Below are 19,324 nucleotides of genomic sequence, written 5' to 3'. Positions count from 1 at the left end.
AAATATAAGAGACAAAAATTTAAAACATCTTTAGTTTTACATTTACAAACAAGAATTTCATTGGCATGTCATTTTCTGCTCATGTTAGATAAAAATATCAAAACCAAAGGACCAAAACTATAAATACGAGAGACAAAAATTAAAAATACACGAAACATCTTTAGTTTGTTTTTTAAATGAAGCAATGAAATATTTTAGGACCTTGACCATAAAAAGAACAGATCAATAGATGAAAAGAGATAGGAATATAAACACTTAATACTATAAAAAATATTTCAATATTACATAATTATAATTTTTTTAAAAAATAAAACAATCCGTTTCATATAAAAATCATTAAGATTATATATTTCATTACGATATCCTTGTTTGGGAAAAAGAGGATGCCAACAAAAGCCATTACAACAAAACAAAAAAATAAATATTTAGAGAATTTTAAAAGACCATATGAGATTCATAATTGAAAAAAAAAACATTTGTAACATTATATTAGCATAAAAAAAAGTTATGCAGCTAAAGACCAGAACATATGAACATTAAAATTAACAAAATGCAAATGGAATGGGTGAGTAATAAGCCTGAAAGTAACCCTACTCAAAGTTCTAACCTACACAAGATCAAGCTGTATTCAGTGGACGCACCTGTCTGGCGGGGTAGGAATAAGCCTGAAAGTAACCCTGCTCTAAGTTCTCAAAATTTACTACATTATAATTAAAAAAAATGAATATGTAGGTTAGAACTTAGAGTAGGGTTACCTTTAAGGCTTATTCCTCCCCCGCCAGACGGGTGTGTCCAGTGAATACAGCTTGATATTATGTAGGTTAGAACTTAGAGTAGGGTTACTTTCAGGCTTATTCCTCCCCCGACAGACGGGTGTGTCCAGTGAATACAGCTTGATATTATGTAGGTTAGAACTTAGAGTAGGGTTACTTTCAGGCTTATTCCTCCCCCGACAGACGGGTGTGTCCAGTGAATACAGCTTGATATTATGTAGGTTAGAACTTAGAGTAGGGTTACTTTCAGGCTTATTCCTCCCCCGACAGACGGGTGTGTCCAGTGAATACAGCTTGATCTTGTGTAGGTTAGGAAGAAATTCAGTTGTTTCATTAAATGTTTGTAATTCTATGATAATTTTATTGTACAAATATAATATTTACATTTTTTTATCTAGTGCATTTTTATGGCTTTGGTCCTTTCACTTTAATACTTTCTTTTTTACAAACAGAAAAATTGTATTGTTAATGAAATACCATAGATTTTTTGTGTAATTTACATTGTTGTCCACTACATTCTTTATGGTTTTGGTTATTACGCTTCACTAATTTTATTTCACACAGTAGAAAAACAAATTATCAACAACTGAAATTGGTTAATGTTAGTATCACAAAATTTATTTATTTTTGATATAATTTTTTTGTATGTTCTACTCTTCATGGTTTTGGTCCTTTGGCTATAAATTTTTCATTTCAAAAACAGAAATTATGGCTCTACAGAAAGGAGGCCTTCACGTGGCTAGAGCTGGAAACATATGGAAACTATGAATGATTCAAAAATTCATATTTTTCTTATGGCTAATGTCCTGATTTGTATAAATATGATGGTGGTTACAAAGTGGTAAATTGTTTGCTTATTAAAAAACCATTTTATTATAGAGCAATGCATTGAAATCACTGACTTATTTATGTATCATTATTTCTTTTTTCCCCCCTCATTAATATACATTTGACTATATTCCATATAGCACAAAGAAATTTATATTTTTCATCAAATCATACATATTTCATGTATACAAATAGCAAAATACCAAATGCCTGAGGTGTCATTGGAGGTTTATATAGGGTTTCAATAAACAGGGTCTTCTGTCAGTAGTTGTGTATACACAAAGGGGTGTTAAACAGGCTACAGTAACAGGATATGGGGTCATGTGTTGGTAGCTGTGTATACACAATAGGGTGTCTTCAAAGAGTCAAGTTGTATCATTTACTTTCAATAATTAATGGCCTTTATTGGGATTAAAAATATGATAAATGAAATCAATCACTTCTCAGCATTAAATTTAACTATATAATTCATTGAAAACAACTGTGATATCACAAAGCTGGCTTGTTTCTTGTTGTCTGGTGTCTGAACAACAGCTTTAGTGAGCATTTTTGTGACTTTTAGTCCAGTGAGGTTTTGTCCCGTGACTTTTTATCCTATCTAATCAAAAGTCATCATTGTGACTTTTTATCCTATCTGTCCTATCTAATCAAAAGTCACCATTGTGACTTTTTATCCTATCTGTCCTATCTAATCAAAAATCATCATTGTGACTTTTTGTCCTGTGACTTTTTGTCCTACGGATTTTGTGACTTTCTGTCCGTAATCTAGATAACATTATACAGATTTTTAGCGGAATTTTATACTTTGATGCATATATTTTTTCTTTGAGCAGTCACTTACAATTCGCATCTTACAGTTCAACCATCTCATGCTTAAAGAAAAAAAGGCAGGGCCGTAAATTAACCTTCAATTTGGAAGAGGCAGGAAATTAGGCGGGGGTCTGGGGGCCGCCCAGGCCCCCAGACGCTGAGCACATTTTGTGCACACTGAACACGTTTCGTGCAAAATCCTTGATTCTAGGGCCTTCTAAGATGTTACTTGACTAACTCATTCTAAAAGAAAGATTTGGAATGCTTTTTAAGGGAGGTATCATGTTCTTAGTTATTGGAAACAACATAAATTCTAATGAACTTTAAATTTTAATTTTTTTTGGCTCAAAAGTTGGAGGAGGCATGTAATTTACGGCCCTGAAAGGTTTTCATGACTGATCCATACACAAATAAAGGGATCAGCATTATGGCCTTCATGAAATGGCATGAAATTCTCATCGTTGGATAAAGCAAAATTATATATATATATATATATATATATATATATATATATATATATAATACATAGTGTTTAGCTAAAACTCAGAATTCTTTTTATGCTGATATATATATATATATATATATATATATAGATAGATAGATAGATAGATAGATAGATAGATAGATAAATTCTCAGTTAATGTACACAAATCTTTATTCTGAAAAAACAATTAAAGAATTCCAAAACTGTCCTTCTATACTTATTCATATTGCTAAATGTTTGCAGAAAAGACAAGACAAATATAATTATATGCATGTAATTATAATGCGTTTCATTTTTTACACAATGTCAAACATAAGCACCCTCAATACCAAGTAAATTAACACAATGTACGCTTCGCTGAGATCATGTATTCATTTTTGAAAGGTGATATTGCATTAGTGTCTCTATCAATACGTATAATGTCTGATACGAAATTATGCTGCCAGAATATTGAAAACATCAATGGAAACCGTGTTAAGATATTGTTGTCAAACATTATAAACTCAGACATAAAGGAAATCATACACATTCTAGAAACCTTAAGTGTCTGCACTCATGGGGTTCCAAAACAGATAACGCACACATAACGTACATTTCACGTTTGCAAAACTCATTTTCCATACTTAATTTTGGTATATATGTGTGTGTGTGTATGTGTCGACTTTCCGCTCTGTTGAGTGACATTTTCTGCAAATATGAATAGAGATGAAATTGTCTATATGGGGCTATCATAATCATCAAGTATAACTAGTATTGCCTTAACAATAAATATCCGTTGACCAGGGGGTATCATCGTTTTTCAAAGGAAAGGGGATCGGAATCACAAATTGAAAGTTTATTGGCTTCTCAAAACATCTTGACAAGCAGAAAAAATGGTGGATAATTTTTTATATAAATGCTCTATCGTCTTTATTCACAATTCTCAAGCTATAAATCGTATTTGTAAAGGATTTGATAGGACCACATTGAAACATCATATCTAATAGGAAAACCATCATTTACAACTGATATTTCATACAACATTTCACGTTCCTTCAATCTAGCATTGCTAACAGACGTACGTGTATGTTACAAACAATATATATTAATGTTTGGAATATTTGACACTAACATTCTCTGACAGTGGAAATAATGTATCATGATTGACGGAATGTAAAGTTCGATCTTCAATACAATTGAGTAGTTTATGATATAAGAAATGTACGTTACAATATATAAGGTGCATCCCCCCATAATGTCGTAATTATATGTAGTCAGAATCATCATCTACAATTTCAGAAATGGGAACAATATCGTCTAAAAATTGGCATATCCATGTTAAATTTGTTTACATCACCAGATTTCAAAATCAGTGATCTCGTCAAACTTTATCCAATTACTAATTTCTGCATTGTTTCTGATTTCATTCTTAAACATAAATTACTTCAAAACCACGCGGTCATATACTTTGTGCAAAGTTAGACAAATTTTTAACACAATGTCGTATGATTTGGTAACGTATGCTAGTCAGTAACGCAGGTTTCGAACAATGCATTGTTGCTTAAACAAAGGTTAAGGACATTTCATAATTTTTTATATTCGATTACAAATACGCAAGATGAATGAAACGTACAGTATTTCATGTTTCATGTATTATACTATTTTCACCAGGCATATATTGCATTGAAAAACTCGTTTTTTCAAAACATGAAATACTGTACGTTTCATTCTTATCCATACGCTAAGAGAACACAATATTAAAATTTGGATAAATCAAAGGCTATATTCTCTTTTAAAAAATGAAACCTATGGATCGGCGACATGACTTTATAAGATACACATTTACAGAGCTCCAGTTAATTTTTTATCACAAAGAGTATTTACCCCCTGATTTTCTAATCAATGAGTATTTTGCTTTTCAGAAGAATTCAAAAGTGTATTTTTTTTAATTTACTGATTATCGTTGTTCTTTTGCACAGCACAGAAGATGTCACCAGATAAACGATACTTCTTCCATTAAAGCTGACATGAAGTAATAAATACGTACACCTTTCTCATCTTATCCGCCATATTTCTTTCAGGTAGCCTAATTTACTCTACCCGTATATACCCCAAATGTGATTGTCACACCTGGGTGATTTTTCTAGTTGGACTCGACCAGTGCACATCTCCGATAGTAATATATAGGGAATGAGAAACAAATAAAATAACATTTTAAAACATTATGCTTTGCTCAAAATTACAAAATATTGATTGTATACTAATGCAACATTCTGGAAGTTTAGACAAGTTAGACAAAAATGCAAAAAAAAAGAAAAAAAAAGCTTTTCTTGCATACTTGTAAGTGCATGCAAGTATTTGCATTTTCTAATAAAATAAATGCGGATAAATCATTTGCCAATTACATACTGATAGAATGGAATAGGCAAAGAGCATAAAATATATTATTTATATCAATTCTTGCAAAATAAAGGTGCATGCCATATGCATAATATGCAATGCACAAGGTATAATCGCCAAAAAAAGTATCAAATACGGGCGTCTATTCAACAGGTATCGGAGATGTGCACTTACCGAAAATATTAGATTCTCTTTATTTTGACAAATCCACGAAACAAAATGATAAACTCCATTTGTATCTCGTTAGAACTTTACAACACGTTCTCATTCCATTATACAGATTGCGACACACTTCACCCGTGCCAAACAGTGTGTCTTCAATCAGGGGAGATGTCAGAGTCGAAAAATTTTCCTGTATTGAATGCTTGTCTGGTCGAGGTTTTGCAGTTTATAGAAATGGGGAATCTAATATCTGGTTGGGTATATTGCGTGCACAATTAAAAATTTCTCGATGATCATATACAAACTTGGATATACAAATAAGGGAATACTGATCGAAAATATACATCTGTGTGCAAATGCGTGTATTACATTTGCAATCCACAATAAACAGTTCATTACACAAAGACACATATGAAAGGAAATTTATAAACGAAAATATAGTTTTGTTGTCTCTTTTGGAACCACATAATTATTTACGGTCTCTGTATGTCCATATTCATTGAGAGAGAGAGAGAGAGAGAGAGAGAGAGAGAGAGAGAGAGAGAGAGAGAGAGAGAGCGACCGTCCTACTTCGATTTATAATATACCATTTCACAGAAGGAAAGAAAATTGATCACTTATATAAATGTAAGCTTTCAAGCATTAAAAATGTCCAGCTATTTAAAAATTTGTGATTGACAATATATTGGAAACTTACAGGAGTTGATGCTTATAATTGAATTCATTACAAATTTAAAAAAAAAAAGAATATTAGTTTGAACTGTGCATGTAGAAAATACTGACTTTGTATGTTAGAATAACGGGAAAAAAGAAAATTGTCAAAAAAAGTGGGGAAAGCAGACCAGCCTTCCTGCCCACCCCAACCCCCTGTTTTCGTGCCCGAAACAACATATCAATTCGTGTTGAAAGAAAGGTGCATATCTACATTTCATTAAATTCCAAAGGAGCTCGAATTTATGTGTTCCCCTATTAATTATTTTGTATGCAAGATTCGTTCCCGAATTTAGAATCATGCTTTCAGTCAGAGCAGAAATGAATTCATGTTGAAGTATATCTAGTTTGAATGCAAATGTTGGGTTCCTTCTTTTAATTTCATCAGACTCATTAGAACCCCCTCTCCCAAACTATGCAGCTTTGTTTCTATTGATATCTAAATCGGTATATGAATCCGGATATAAATTATATAATGTTTTTTCGTGATCATATAGATATGGATACTGATAATGAAAAAAGAAAATGTTTATACTCTTGCCTTCTGCATATCCTACTAATGCATTACAGTATATTGACATTGTATCATATCAAATAAAAGCTAACTCGAATTTTACTGATTTATGCATACTAACATCTTATCGAATACATTTGAATTTGAAATTTCTACGTACAGCGGTATGGCCATTGCGCCAGATCTACGAAATGAAAATATTTATGAATAAATCACACTCAAGCCTCAAAGTAATCATTATGGCATGTTACAGAAACGTTAAAACACACAAATGCTATAGTCCTGCAATGCATGCATGCGATTTTTCTGAATGCAAGGTGAAGATAACGAACAGTGATCAATCTCATAACTCCTACAAGCAATACAAAATAGATAGTTGGGCAAACACGTATTTATGTATTCATGTATTTATGTATTCATGAATGAAGTTCCTACGCTTGAAAATATCTTGGTCTTTATGCATTTTGTTTTGTGATTTTGGTTTACCATTCTTTACAATGTGTAAATGAAGGAAAACTTGGTAAAGGGTGCAATTCTACATGCACCATACAATTAGTATACATGCATGTGTTGCAAAACAAAATGTACATGTAATAACCAGACATGTATCGTCATTTTTCAGGGGGGGGGGGGGTACAACAGGGGAAAAAATGGAAAATTGGATTCTTCAAAATTTCTTGCCATTCAAAATAATAATTAAAAAAGATGAACGAAAACAGCAATAAAATAAAACAAAACACCCAAACAAACCAAGATGTTTTGTCCGATGTTCAAAGTCCTAATGTGGGGTGAAGGGTTAAAGAGTCTTTTACTTTGACTACCTCAATAATTTCCCCCTACACTTCATTTTCTTCAATCGTTGGGGGTCGGATGGGGTGGTTAGAGTCCTCTACTATGAGTGCCTCATATCTCCATTTTCTTAATTGGTAGTGGTGTGTGTCTTCTACTATTATATCAGAACTTTCAAGCTGGGGTAAGTGGGGGAGGGGTTGTCACTCAATGTATCTTTTATTTGCATTACAAACTAACAAAAAATGGATATTGTTATTAAGGGTGGGTAACAGACACTCTTGTCCTCTCCCCTTGATGTTTGATAACGACCCATAATATGATAAACTCGATTATTACATTTTGCATTAGTACAATTTGCGTCGAGTTCGACGGAGAATGTGATAACGCAAAATGGCATAGATATATAAGATCTATTGAGCGCCAAATTAGCATAAAATGAAGTAATTGAAAATAACATTATTTAAAAATATGTTTAATTTTTAATTAATGCGTGCTTTAAATGAATCAAAGAAATCTGTATTATCAATTAATGAGAGCAATATTGAGTTACTAGTACTGTTCTCTTTTTATTGAATTAACGATATCATTTGTCTTAATAAGAGCACGATTATTACAAGATCATCGGTTCTCTCTCTCTCTCTCTTGTCGTTATCTCTCTCGTTACCCCCCCCCCTCTCTCTCTCTCTCATCCCATACACTCGTACAGTGTTGTATATGCAAATTTATGTACCTAAATGATTTCCTGATTTATAAATCTGCAATACTCTGACCAGTAAATCATATGGTATAAGGATTCATGCACAATACAGGGTAAACATCAAACTCTGATACTTCCCCTGATTGAAGATAGCTGATCGGCACGGGCTAAGTGTGTCGCAGTCTGTACAATGGACAATGTTGTTTACTGTTGGAATGCAAATGGAGTTTATCGTTTTGTTTCATGGATTATGCAAATAAAGGGAGTTTTACTACTACTTAGAGTATTTTCGACAAGTGTACACGTACATCTGCGGTCCTTTACAGATATTACGAGTAGGCCCAGGTAAATAGTCGTCCGCATTCGATGCGTTTTCATGGCGAGCATACATGCCATTTTTATAAGTACAGTAGTATTTATGTGTTTGCCTTTTACTTGAAGTAATTGTGAATGGTATAGATTGTATACTCTTTGCTTATTCCATTTTATCAATAGATAAAAGATGAAATATTTCTCCGCATTTTTGTATAGTTTTGACATATTTACTGCAAATGTACGCACGTTCACGTAAAGAAAAGGCATTCTATATATGTTTATCCAAATATATATATTTAGAATGATTTACTACTGTACGATATGTTTATTATAATTTTGAGCACTGCGTGGTGTTCCAAAACGTGATTTCATTTCTTCGTGATGTCCTATAAATTAGTATCGGAGATGTACGTGTTACCTGTCGAAGCTACCCGCACAGGTAAATCGAAGACACTGATGTGAAGTGAAGCGTACCAAAGCTCGTCCCCTTATATACCATGAGAACCCCGATACATATAACAATAGAAATTCCAACTAATATGGCGGATTAGCAGAGAAATATGGCGGACATATAGAATTATACTATATTTATTAATTCATGTCAGCTTTAAACTTGAACTTAAAGTTTATACTAAAAGGCCGCTCCAGCTATTTACGGAGAAAATCCTTTGTAGTTCTTTAATTTAAAACTATTCATTGTCATTTGAAATTTGATATTTATCATTGATGCATTAAATTTGAATATGTCAGACATTCAAGTCACATGATTATGACCTAATTTTGTATATCATTCGTCCACGATCGATAATACAAGGGTTTTTTTCCCTGTGCTTTCGACCGCACAATAACTCTTTAAGAAAGAAAGTATAACAATTAGGAATATATAATAGTGTTTTGAGTTAACTCTTCCAATTTTTCAAAATTGTGATTGTCATCCAAATGTATTTCATAGCGCTAAATATCATGTATGATCAATCCCTGGGCTAACCTCACTTCATATGAATAGATAATTCATATTTATATCATACTACATGTATCACAAATACGCGGACTAATAAGCATTACTTTGGGAGTGTAAAGCGTATTTACATTCGCTAATGAGTAATTATACGCATGATTTTCAACTTAAATGCGTATTTGGTAAAATTTAATGAGTATTTACGCTGATACGCACCTTATCTGAGCTCTGCGATTTACCAATTTGAAAAACACACAATAGAACTTATCATTTTTCAACTCATTCATGCCATCGAACTTCATCAAAAAATCTGTTGTTATGCGTACCTTTTATATATCACTGATAATGAAATATAAAATACCTGCTCTGGTTTGTAACGTACGTTTCATTTCTGTACATAACGGTATTCCTTACTACAGTAGTTGGCCATAAGTAAGTTCACAAAGAGAATTTTCTCTATATATTTAATGCAAATCTATCTTTTTTTCAAAATCTTCTCTTACACCCCCCCCCCCCCAATTACACATACTTATATAAATAGTATATACTCTCAAATTAAGATTCGTGTTAAAATCGTCATATCTTTACAATATATTGTCATATAAGTATTCTTAAATTATTATATACTACTGTGAATACTTCTGAGATCAGTGCTTTTTATTTCATCAAAATTGATGAAGAAATGCGGTCAGAAAAATTGTTTAAAAGTATATGGTTTTGTATTAAATATATAGTGAACATTTTCTTTGGGAACTTACTTATGACCTTGTACTGTATACTATGTTTACATATCAATGGATAAATATATGTTAATTTCCAGTTATGGCAACCATTTCTTTTAAAAATTCTCATTGAATTTCTAAATGGAATAGGTATGTACTAATAAAACAATTAAAAAAGAGAAAACAAATACTACGTTAAAGGAGCCTGCATGTGCATATTTTTTTTATACTTGCATACTGTATTTACTAAACTATAATTATACTGATTTGATTGCAGTTTTATATGTATTCAAGCAACAATATCATTTTCAGCTGTTTCTGAAACAGTTGGATTAACTTATCTAATATATCAGGTTGTTAATTTAAATCCTGTCTACAATTAGTATTTCATGTATAAATGTAATTATAGATGTGTGCAGTGCAGAAGTGTTAACTTTGCCAGTATCAGTACCTCCGAATGATTGTTATTTATTTTCATTGTTATAATTAATTGCTTGTTTAACCTGTGGTGCATCCCCCCCTCCCCCCCGGTAAATAAGCAATATACATAGCTTATAGTGTAAACAATTTGTAAGGAAGAAATTTTGTCTTGCAAAAAAATTATTTAATCACTTAAATTACATACTCATGCCTGCTTTTGAGATTAAAAAGTGTTAAGTGTTTGAAATAATTAAATACTGGTGTTAAATTCATGATATTTAATTTAAAAAAAAAATTAAAAATCCATTTAATTCATTTTGGTGACAAAATGACAGGTGATGGGGCATCATCTTACATTAAAAAATAAAAAATTATACATATACTTGAATTTATAAACTTAGAAAAACCCACCAACATTTAAACTACATCATCGTCTTTAATTTGATCGGGCGTGGTATACCTTATAATACGTCACAAGCAATGGCGCCGGCAAATGGCGCCGGATGTATTGGATTTTTCTATGAATTGGCTGTATAACGGTAACGGTACCAATTCAGTGTACCATTTTTTCCAGATAACCATTTCTCAACCCATCTAAGAGGATATCCTGTGTATATTATCGCAGTATTGGGTATAGTGTACTTTTTTCTGGGTATAGCACTTTTTGGGGGGTATTGCACAGATTCCAGGCACCGAGAAAAATGTAATGTTAAGCGAACTTCGAGCCCGAGTAAAAAAAATGGAGATCCCGAGCATAATTACTCTAAACTACCGTATTTTGCCGAATATAATACGCACTTTTTTTTAGAGAATATTTTTGTGCCAGAAAGGGGTGCGTATTATATACCACAATAGGTTTTTGACCTTTTTTTCCAGATGAAACTCGGCGATTAAGTAGTGTAATATTTCACTCAAAGACCAAGGCTTCGGATACTGTACGCCTTTTCACGTTCACCTATTTATTAACTAGAAAATTCGACCTCAAGAAAATTACTACAGAAACGTAAAATTGCAGAAAATGTGATATGTATACTTACAATATCTAAATAATTCAATTATCATGAAACAAACAGCCAATCAAATTGCATTGGATCTGACTATTCATTACATCGCATGCCGCCATTATTTAAAGCATGTGTACACAATAATGCCTTGTCACGTGCTAAAATTGTTGGAAAATAATTTTTGTCACTTGCTAAAAGTTGGTTTACTGAAAGTTTTATGAATAGGCCTAATTTTTAATGAAATACTAATTTGAATCTTTGAAATAACTATTCTTGCATAAAAGCGTGTGTTTTACGAAGCCATTGTTGAGTACATTGTGCTTTTGTTAGATACCCCCTCCGGGTAAAGAAATACCTAACTAAATTTGTTTTCATACATTTTAATAGTCATCGTAGTTAACGAGGAGTTGATAATTTGCATCTTTGTACATACCATGGTGTGTTGATTACAGTAAAATAAGCGATAGTTTAATTGTTTAATTTTATTTTTATAACATCGGCTATTTGATTGATTTTAAGTTTCAACAAAGGAAATATCGAGTCAGTTAAGACTTTAATGCTACAAAATCTCGTGCTTTGCTGAAATGAACAGGCTTGTCCGGGTTGATATTTTCACTGAAGATTCTCATTGAAGATTACCGCGATGTAGACCTCATCTCAAAAAGTTTGCAAATTATTGTGCGTTGTTTAGAATTCATTATTTCTGCAAAAATATTAAGTGAAAATTAACACTATTAGTATAAAATAAAGATTACCGCTTGGTCAAAATTTTTGCTGCGTATTATACACCCGAAGTGCGTTTTTTCACCAACTTTTAGGCTCAAAGTGGGGGGTGCGTATTATACACCACTGCGTATTATATTCGGCAAAATACGGTAAATCACGAGCATTCTAATTGTTCTTATATAATTACATTATATGATGCAATGTGGAAGGTGTGTCCCACAACAAACCCCCTGGTGGAAACAATGCATCCGCTCCAAGTTTGTGGCATGTGGTTCAATTACTAAGTGCATCGGGTTGACACACAGCTTCTTATGGCAGATATGGCTAACCTCCAGACATCCACCTGGGAACTGTGACCTTGTCAGGTGCATCTCTACCATAAGAGCCACCCGGTGCGCCTTTTCCTGCTTACTACCCTCCTCTGGCCAGTTCACCTTCAGCACCCCATACCCACTACTAGATACCGCACCCTTCCAAATGATACAGCCGCCCCCTGGTTCCCCCACCCTCTCACTTTTTTAGTCTAATTTTATTTTCAATAGTTCAAAGAACACATCCATCTCATAAATATACTAGAAAAAATCACTACCTGCACTTTTAAATCACATGACAGTCAGAAATGGGGTCTCTATAGGGAAAAGAGTACCAATTATTTTCCCATAGAACTCAATACAAACCTTTGGTGCTCTCGCTGTTTCACTATACTGATTTCAGACAAATACTTTACCTCATTTGAAAGTTCATTCCATGCACTATTACCAAAATTTTAAAAAAATACATATATATAGCGTCCCGTGCCTTCTATACCTCAAATTTTGCCTCCTTCACAACCTACTGCAATTCCGCACTCAAATACCACTTCTCTGAAAATTAACACCTAGACCCCTATAATTTCCTGTGCCAAAAATATATTAACTGCAATACTTCCTCAACCCATTATTTATTTCAATCCCTTATATTGTTACTTTCAAATGAAAATTATTTCATACCTCATTTCCACCAATCAGGCAATACCCACTCATTTTTACCTCTGCTTTTTCTTGGGTAAACTATATCCGGTGTAAACATCCAGGGGTTTGGTACTCTCATTCCTACAGATCATGGCAGCGCGCGTGTTTTGTAGAGCTACAGCGATTCTAAAACAATCCTACAGCGATTCCTTAGTCTCACAACAGCAAATATTACCGTAAAAAGTTTGTAAAGAGATGAATAGTTCTTGTTTTGTTCTCGTTTTTTCTTTTCTTTTAGCTAAAATCATTTGCTGAAACATTTGTAGAAAATTCCCAATTTGTTTGATTTTGACGCTATTTTCCCCAATCAAATGGGTACCGGTACCAGTACCAGTGGGTAGAAAAAAATCGCTCAGCTCCCATCTGAGAACCGTTGAGCGTACACAGTGTATGAACAGGTATTATTATCATTGTGTCTACAAACTGGAATCTATACTAGTCTACATAAGGATATGGCATTACAACTTAAGAATTATATGTCATGTGTGGATTTTGAATGTCGGCCTGGATAGCTCAGTGGTTAGAGCACCTGACTAGTAATGCAGGGGTCCCGGGTTTGATTCCCGGTCCAGCCAAAGACTTTTTCCTCTCTCCTATACTACATTTGGTGCCGTTGACCACCCCTGAATTTGCAAGTTGGCCTGCCAGGGGTGAAATGAACCTGAGTTGATATTGGAAGACAATTATAAAAAGAGAAATATTATAATTGATCTTAAGGAGGGAGGAATGTAGTAATTAGGACTATACGGACCGTGGATATCGGCCTGCATAGCTCAGTGGTTAGAGCGCCTGACTAGTAATGCAGGGGTCCCGGGTTCGATTCCCGGTCCAGCCAAAGATTTTCTCCTCTCTCCTATACTACAATACATTCCTACATAAACCTTTAGACTCCTATATTGCCCCACGCTAATGGGTGATGGTCACATTGGTGTGCATAAATAATCAAAATTTCCTATAATCCTTTAATAGTCCTTAGTCCTTACTCCTAGAACACAATAAAGGCCAAACTTTCAAACAACATCTTGAACATTTATATCAAATGCCATATTAGATCTATACCCCAGTGGTTCTTGAGAAAAAGATTTTCAATATTATGAATTCTATTTAAATCCTTGACCCCCTTTTAATATTCCATCATTCTCCCTAACAGACAGCCGTGGCCTCCCCCACACCCCCAGTTGGTTGAGTGTTTTTTAAGAAAGTAATTTTTCTCATTTCGTGGTCTTTATCCCCTTTTTGGGTGGCAAAAAGTACACACATAGGTCCCACCCCTTTCAATATTGCTTGGATCCGCCACTGGTGTTAACGCACTCAAAGTTACGTCAGGCGAAGTAAAGGTCGACAATCCCATACATTTGTTTTATGTGTAGCGGTCAGCCGCATTCGATCACCGTTGGTCAGTTAGCTCAGTTGGTAGAGCAACTGACTAGAGATTCAGGGGGCCCGGGTTAGAATCCCGGTCGCGGTCTGGTCACAGGAGTAGGCAATTTTATCAATAAAGTAGAATTATATGAGAAATGGGCATAAATACTACCACTAAGCTTCGCGAAGCTCAGTGGTAGTATTTATGCCCATTTCTCATACATTTCAACTTTATTGATAAAATTGCCGACTCCTGTGTTTTTACTAAGTTAGTAAGTACCTGCAAATATCCCTAAAATGAACTCAGAACTGTTCTTCACGGCGCGGCATCCATTTTTGTTTTCACAGCAAGTGTCTTCTGCTTCATAAAGAAAGACAACTCTGGTAGATTTTTAGGATAGTTGGTAAAATGGGTAGTAAAAACCGGGCCGGGCCGGGTCAGATCACCTTCGTAATCCGAATTTTTTAGTTTTCTTCGTTGGTATGTCACTGTTTCTTTTGAAGCTTACGGAATATATTCTCAATGATACATTTAGTCTTGGAGAGAGTTGTATTTCTTGAAAACAAAATCATTGGCGAATCCAGAAAATTCTCTCAAAAGTGGAGGTGAATCAAAGACCGCAAAATAGCAATTGCTAAAAAAAAATTGGTTGATAATGTTAAAATAAAACCCACCCACTAGATCCGCCACTGTAAATTATGTAGTGCTCAGCTAAAAATTATCATTACAAAATATCAGCGAACATCTATCATATCTTCGATTTCCCACTCTACACATTTATTAGATTGTCAGAATATTTGTAGTGTGAGGGTAGTGACAGGCCCTCACCACAGTTAGAATACCTCCCATATACCCGTAACGTAGCAGAAAATTGCGGAATCGCTCCAAAACGATTTTAAACTTATCAAAGAATAAACGCGTACATTTAAAGTTAAATTTATATACAACTAACCTCATTGGTAATTTGTAAGTCCTTAACACTGTAAAAAAAATCGTATAATAATATTGAAAACTCAACATTTTGAAATGTCACTTTTCTCGATTCGAACTGACTGCCATTTTACCGGAAACTGCCATCGGAACACCCTGCTGTTTTCCAAAAACGAACGCTTACCTAATTTGCAAATAAGAACGGCCCACTACCATATAAGGCATTGGTGGGAAAAAAACCCGGTTTATACACATGGCGTGGAGACAGAAAGTTGACGATCTGAGCACTGCGTCTTTACCCCTTTACCCCTAAGTCTTTCTGTAAAACATCTTTCACAGTTCTGTCAATCCTAACCAATTTAGAAGTCAGACTTTTCTTGTTTCCAGGTTTTTTGGAACATGAAAAAGTTTTCCCACAGCTTATGCAATTGTTGGATTCCATTTTGATTATGAGATCATATAAACCATTAAAGGAAATTAGGAATGTTGATGGCTTCATCCGTACCCGCCATTTTCTGAAGCATCCACTGTTTTCCCATAATTCCTGCATGCCTCAGTGCACTCTGGTTAGTTTTCTTTATCAATGAAATCAAATTTCAGCAAAAGTTTATATAGGGAGAATATTACTTCAATCCCATGTTACAATATTTAGTTAACATATATTTCTCGATTTCTAACGTTTATTTCAAACTTTAAATTCATTTTCATGTCAAATAACGAAGTAGTAAAGATCGTAGTAGCATTTTCCGTAAAAGGCTATGGGCGCACTTGTTTCAGAAATCCGGGTGACGACCCGGTTCACATTTATCACATGACATAATGACCCGGTCGGTCTCGCTGAAACAAGTGAGAATTCAACCGGAAAATGGCTGCCATTATCGGTAGTGTAGCTGCGATGAATGATTTTCTCGCAAGTGACGAGGAAGACGACGACCTAGACGATATTTTTGCCATTTCAGGAGCATGTGTAATGTATGTTAGATCAGCAAATGTACTTATTACTTTTCTGACTACCCCTGTACTGTTATATACACAAAGTATATTGTAATGTTATTAAAACACATCCATTTGCATGCGGTTTTGAAATTCAGTTTATCCCCTCCATAGCCATTGCAGCGAGAGTTGTTTGGGAAGCAATCAGACGGGGGGGGGGGGGGGGGGCACAGCCAAAAGAAGGCTTACAGACATTAAAATTTATTACCGAAGGGGCAAACTGTATATTAGCTGTTTTCTATTGTATACAAATGTATTGGCCAAATTACACAGACCTATTTTATTAAAAAAAAAAATCTATATGTACATACGGAAGCATATTAGTCATTAGAGCCGCATCAGTATCTATTTTTAGTTTGTTATAACAAAGTATTAATGTGCTTCCGTATGTACACCTTTACAGACTTTGTGTCAAGGACAGTTGAGCCATGGGTCACCTTACCTGGACAATATTAATAATTGTGTAAAGAATTTTGTTAATTTACATGTACCATTAAACTGAAGTTCACATTCCTCAAAATTCTTGAGTAAGAGGTTAATAAAACTTCTGGTATATTAACCACATCATCAGGTATATCCTTGCAATTTCTTTTGGATATTTGATTAAACTTATACTTCTTTTTTTCAGTGCAAGAGATGACCGGATTAAGTGCAAGAGATACTATGAGACAACAATCAGACTCTTTTAAACGTTTTTTTCAAGATAAACAGGGAAACTCTTGAACTTTTGTGTAGAAATCTTGCTCTTCATCCAGCATCAAGTACACGTACTGTTTCTGGTGGCAGACCCTCAATTCCATTAGAGAAAAAAATTCTAATGACTGTAAGGTATCTGGCTTCTCAAGAAACTATTTGCGAACTAAGTGACCGCTTTGGTGTAAGTGAACATTGTTTACTTAAGAACAAAAAGCATGTTATAAGGGCTGTGATTGATACTTTTTTCACCAAATGCATAAAATGGCCAGATGTAGCAGATTTTCCCAACATTACAAGGGAATTTGATGACATGGGAGCATATCATTTTCCTGGTGTGATTGGAGCCATTGATGGTTGCCATATACCAATTGAAGCACCATTACAGAATGCCAATTCATATTACAATAGGAAAAAGTTTCACTCGATAATACTTCAGGCAGTTTGTAAACATGACTTACAGTTTACAGATATTAATGTTGGCTGGCCCGGGAGGGTACATGATGCCAAAGTACTCAAAAATTCTACTCTCTGGGAATCTGGATTTGAAAAATGTGCACATGGACAGTACCATATTTTAGGAGATGCAGCGTATCCCCTGAAGCAGTGGCTCCTTACGCCTTACCGAGATACTGGCCATATGAACCGCCAACAATTGCGATACAACTTGCAGTTGTCCTCAAAAAGACAAGTTATTGAGCGTGCATTTGCATTATTAAAAAGGCGCTTTAGAAGACTAAAGTATCTCAACATCAAAAGTGAAATGAATATGTGTAAAACTGTAGTTTGTACTTGCATACTTCACAATATATGCATTTTACAGAATGACAGGTTGGATGACATTATAAATGAGGATTCCGATGATGAAGATGGTCAAGGACATGTAAATGTTTATCCATGGCTTCAGAATGATGCCCAGGGAGCACTTAAAAGACTACAAATTACAAACAGAATGTAGATAATGTAACTTGTGTAAAAGACCATGCTCATTCTGCTCTTGTTATATATATATATGTACATCTCTAAATGGTCTATATATCTATTTTCTTATATATTAGAACAAATGCATTAGCAATAAACATTTTTTTTATCATTTATTGTATTCATCAACAAGAACAAAAATTATCAACAGAAAAAAAATGTTATCAACATAAACAAAAATAGTCATCAACATAAGAAAAAATAACTGATTCCATATCATCCTGATATGGGTATCATAAAGATTTATTTTGTAAGGCTCATGTATATGTATGCAATTGCCTCTAATCAGGTAACAATACAAACATTTCCATGGATCACGACGGACACAGACCAATTGCAACAAATGACCCGAGTTTACTCGGGTGACCTAACAATAGGGTCAAAACATTGTTCCGAAACTTAATTTGAGATACAAAATTATAAGACTTCATAAGTGATTGAAACCTTAAGGTAAAAAATCCCGGATATGAAACCCAAAGCAGGTAAAAGAAAAATAAAGTTTTCTACTGTCTGTAGTTACTGTACATTAACTTATTAAAGTAAATCTCAGTAATATCGTTATTCTTTTTAAACACGGAGATACACGGGAATACTGAAAATCCCGTTACAGTAGATCCACGCCACAATTTTTTACGCTTTGGCTGTAAGGTTGATTTGAACGAACTTTTTTCGCAATACTCAGATACAAAATAAGCCACCGGAAGACAAGCAGAATTCTATCTAAAACCGTTGAACATAGTCCCCCCAACCCCCAACCCCCGCTATTTAATTTGTAAATGACAAATGATATGCATACATACATTTTAATACTAAGTCTACCCCATGCTCGTGCTGTGATTTTGCCTTTCTTCAAATGCTAAAAGCGATTTTTTATTCAAAACGTGAAAAACATATCTTCAAAAGTGACAAGATTTTTTGGGCAATAAATCATAATCATGTGAAAATATTTTTGTGTGTTAATTTTTCATCTCTTTGTTTATTCAGTCAGAGTTCTGTTATTTCAATCAGCGCCGGGTGGCTTTAGTGCAGACAGATCTCAAGTACACTAGATTTGACAAT

The 19,324-nt window shown here is 34.1% G+C and overlaps 1 long non-coding RNA gene and 1 pseudogene across 1 annotated transcript in view; one reads left to right on the top strand and one right to left on the bottom strand.

Moving 5' to 3' along the window:
• The window catches only part of LOC130047668 (uncharacterized), a 129,690-nt gene extending 116,279 nt beyond the window's left edge, over positions 1 to 13,411 (bottom strand). The window contains exon 1 of the long non-coding RNA XR_008796486.1: positions 13,285 to 13,411. This is a non-coding gene — a long non-coding RNA (uncharacterized LOC130047668). The remainder of the gene's footprint in view (positions 1 to 13,284) is intronic.
• Positions 13,412 to 16,413: 3,002 nt separating this feature from the next.
• Positions 16,414 to 18,365, top strand: LOC125655691 (putative nuclease HARBI1; annotated as a pseudogene).
• Positions 18,366 to 19,324: the final 959 nt, after the last annotated feature.

This window comes from Ostrea edulis, chromosome 7 (assembly GCF_947568905.1).
Source record: "Ostrea edulis chromosome 7, xbOstEdul1.1, whole genome shotgun sequence".
In the NCBI taxonomy this organism is placed as follows: domain Eukaryota; kingdom Metazoa; phylum Mollusca; class Bivalvia; order Ostreida; family Ostreidae; genus Ostrea; species Ostrea edulis.
This window is presented reverse-complemented; position numbering and strand designations above follow the sequence as displayed.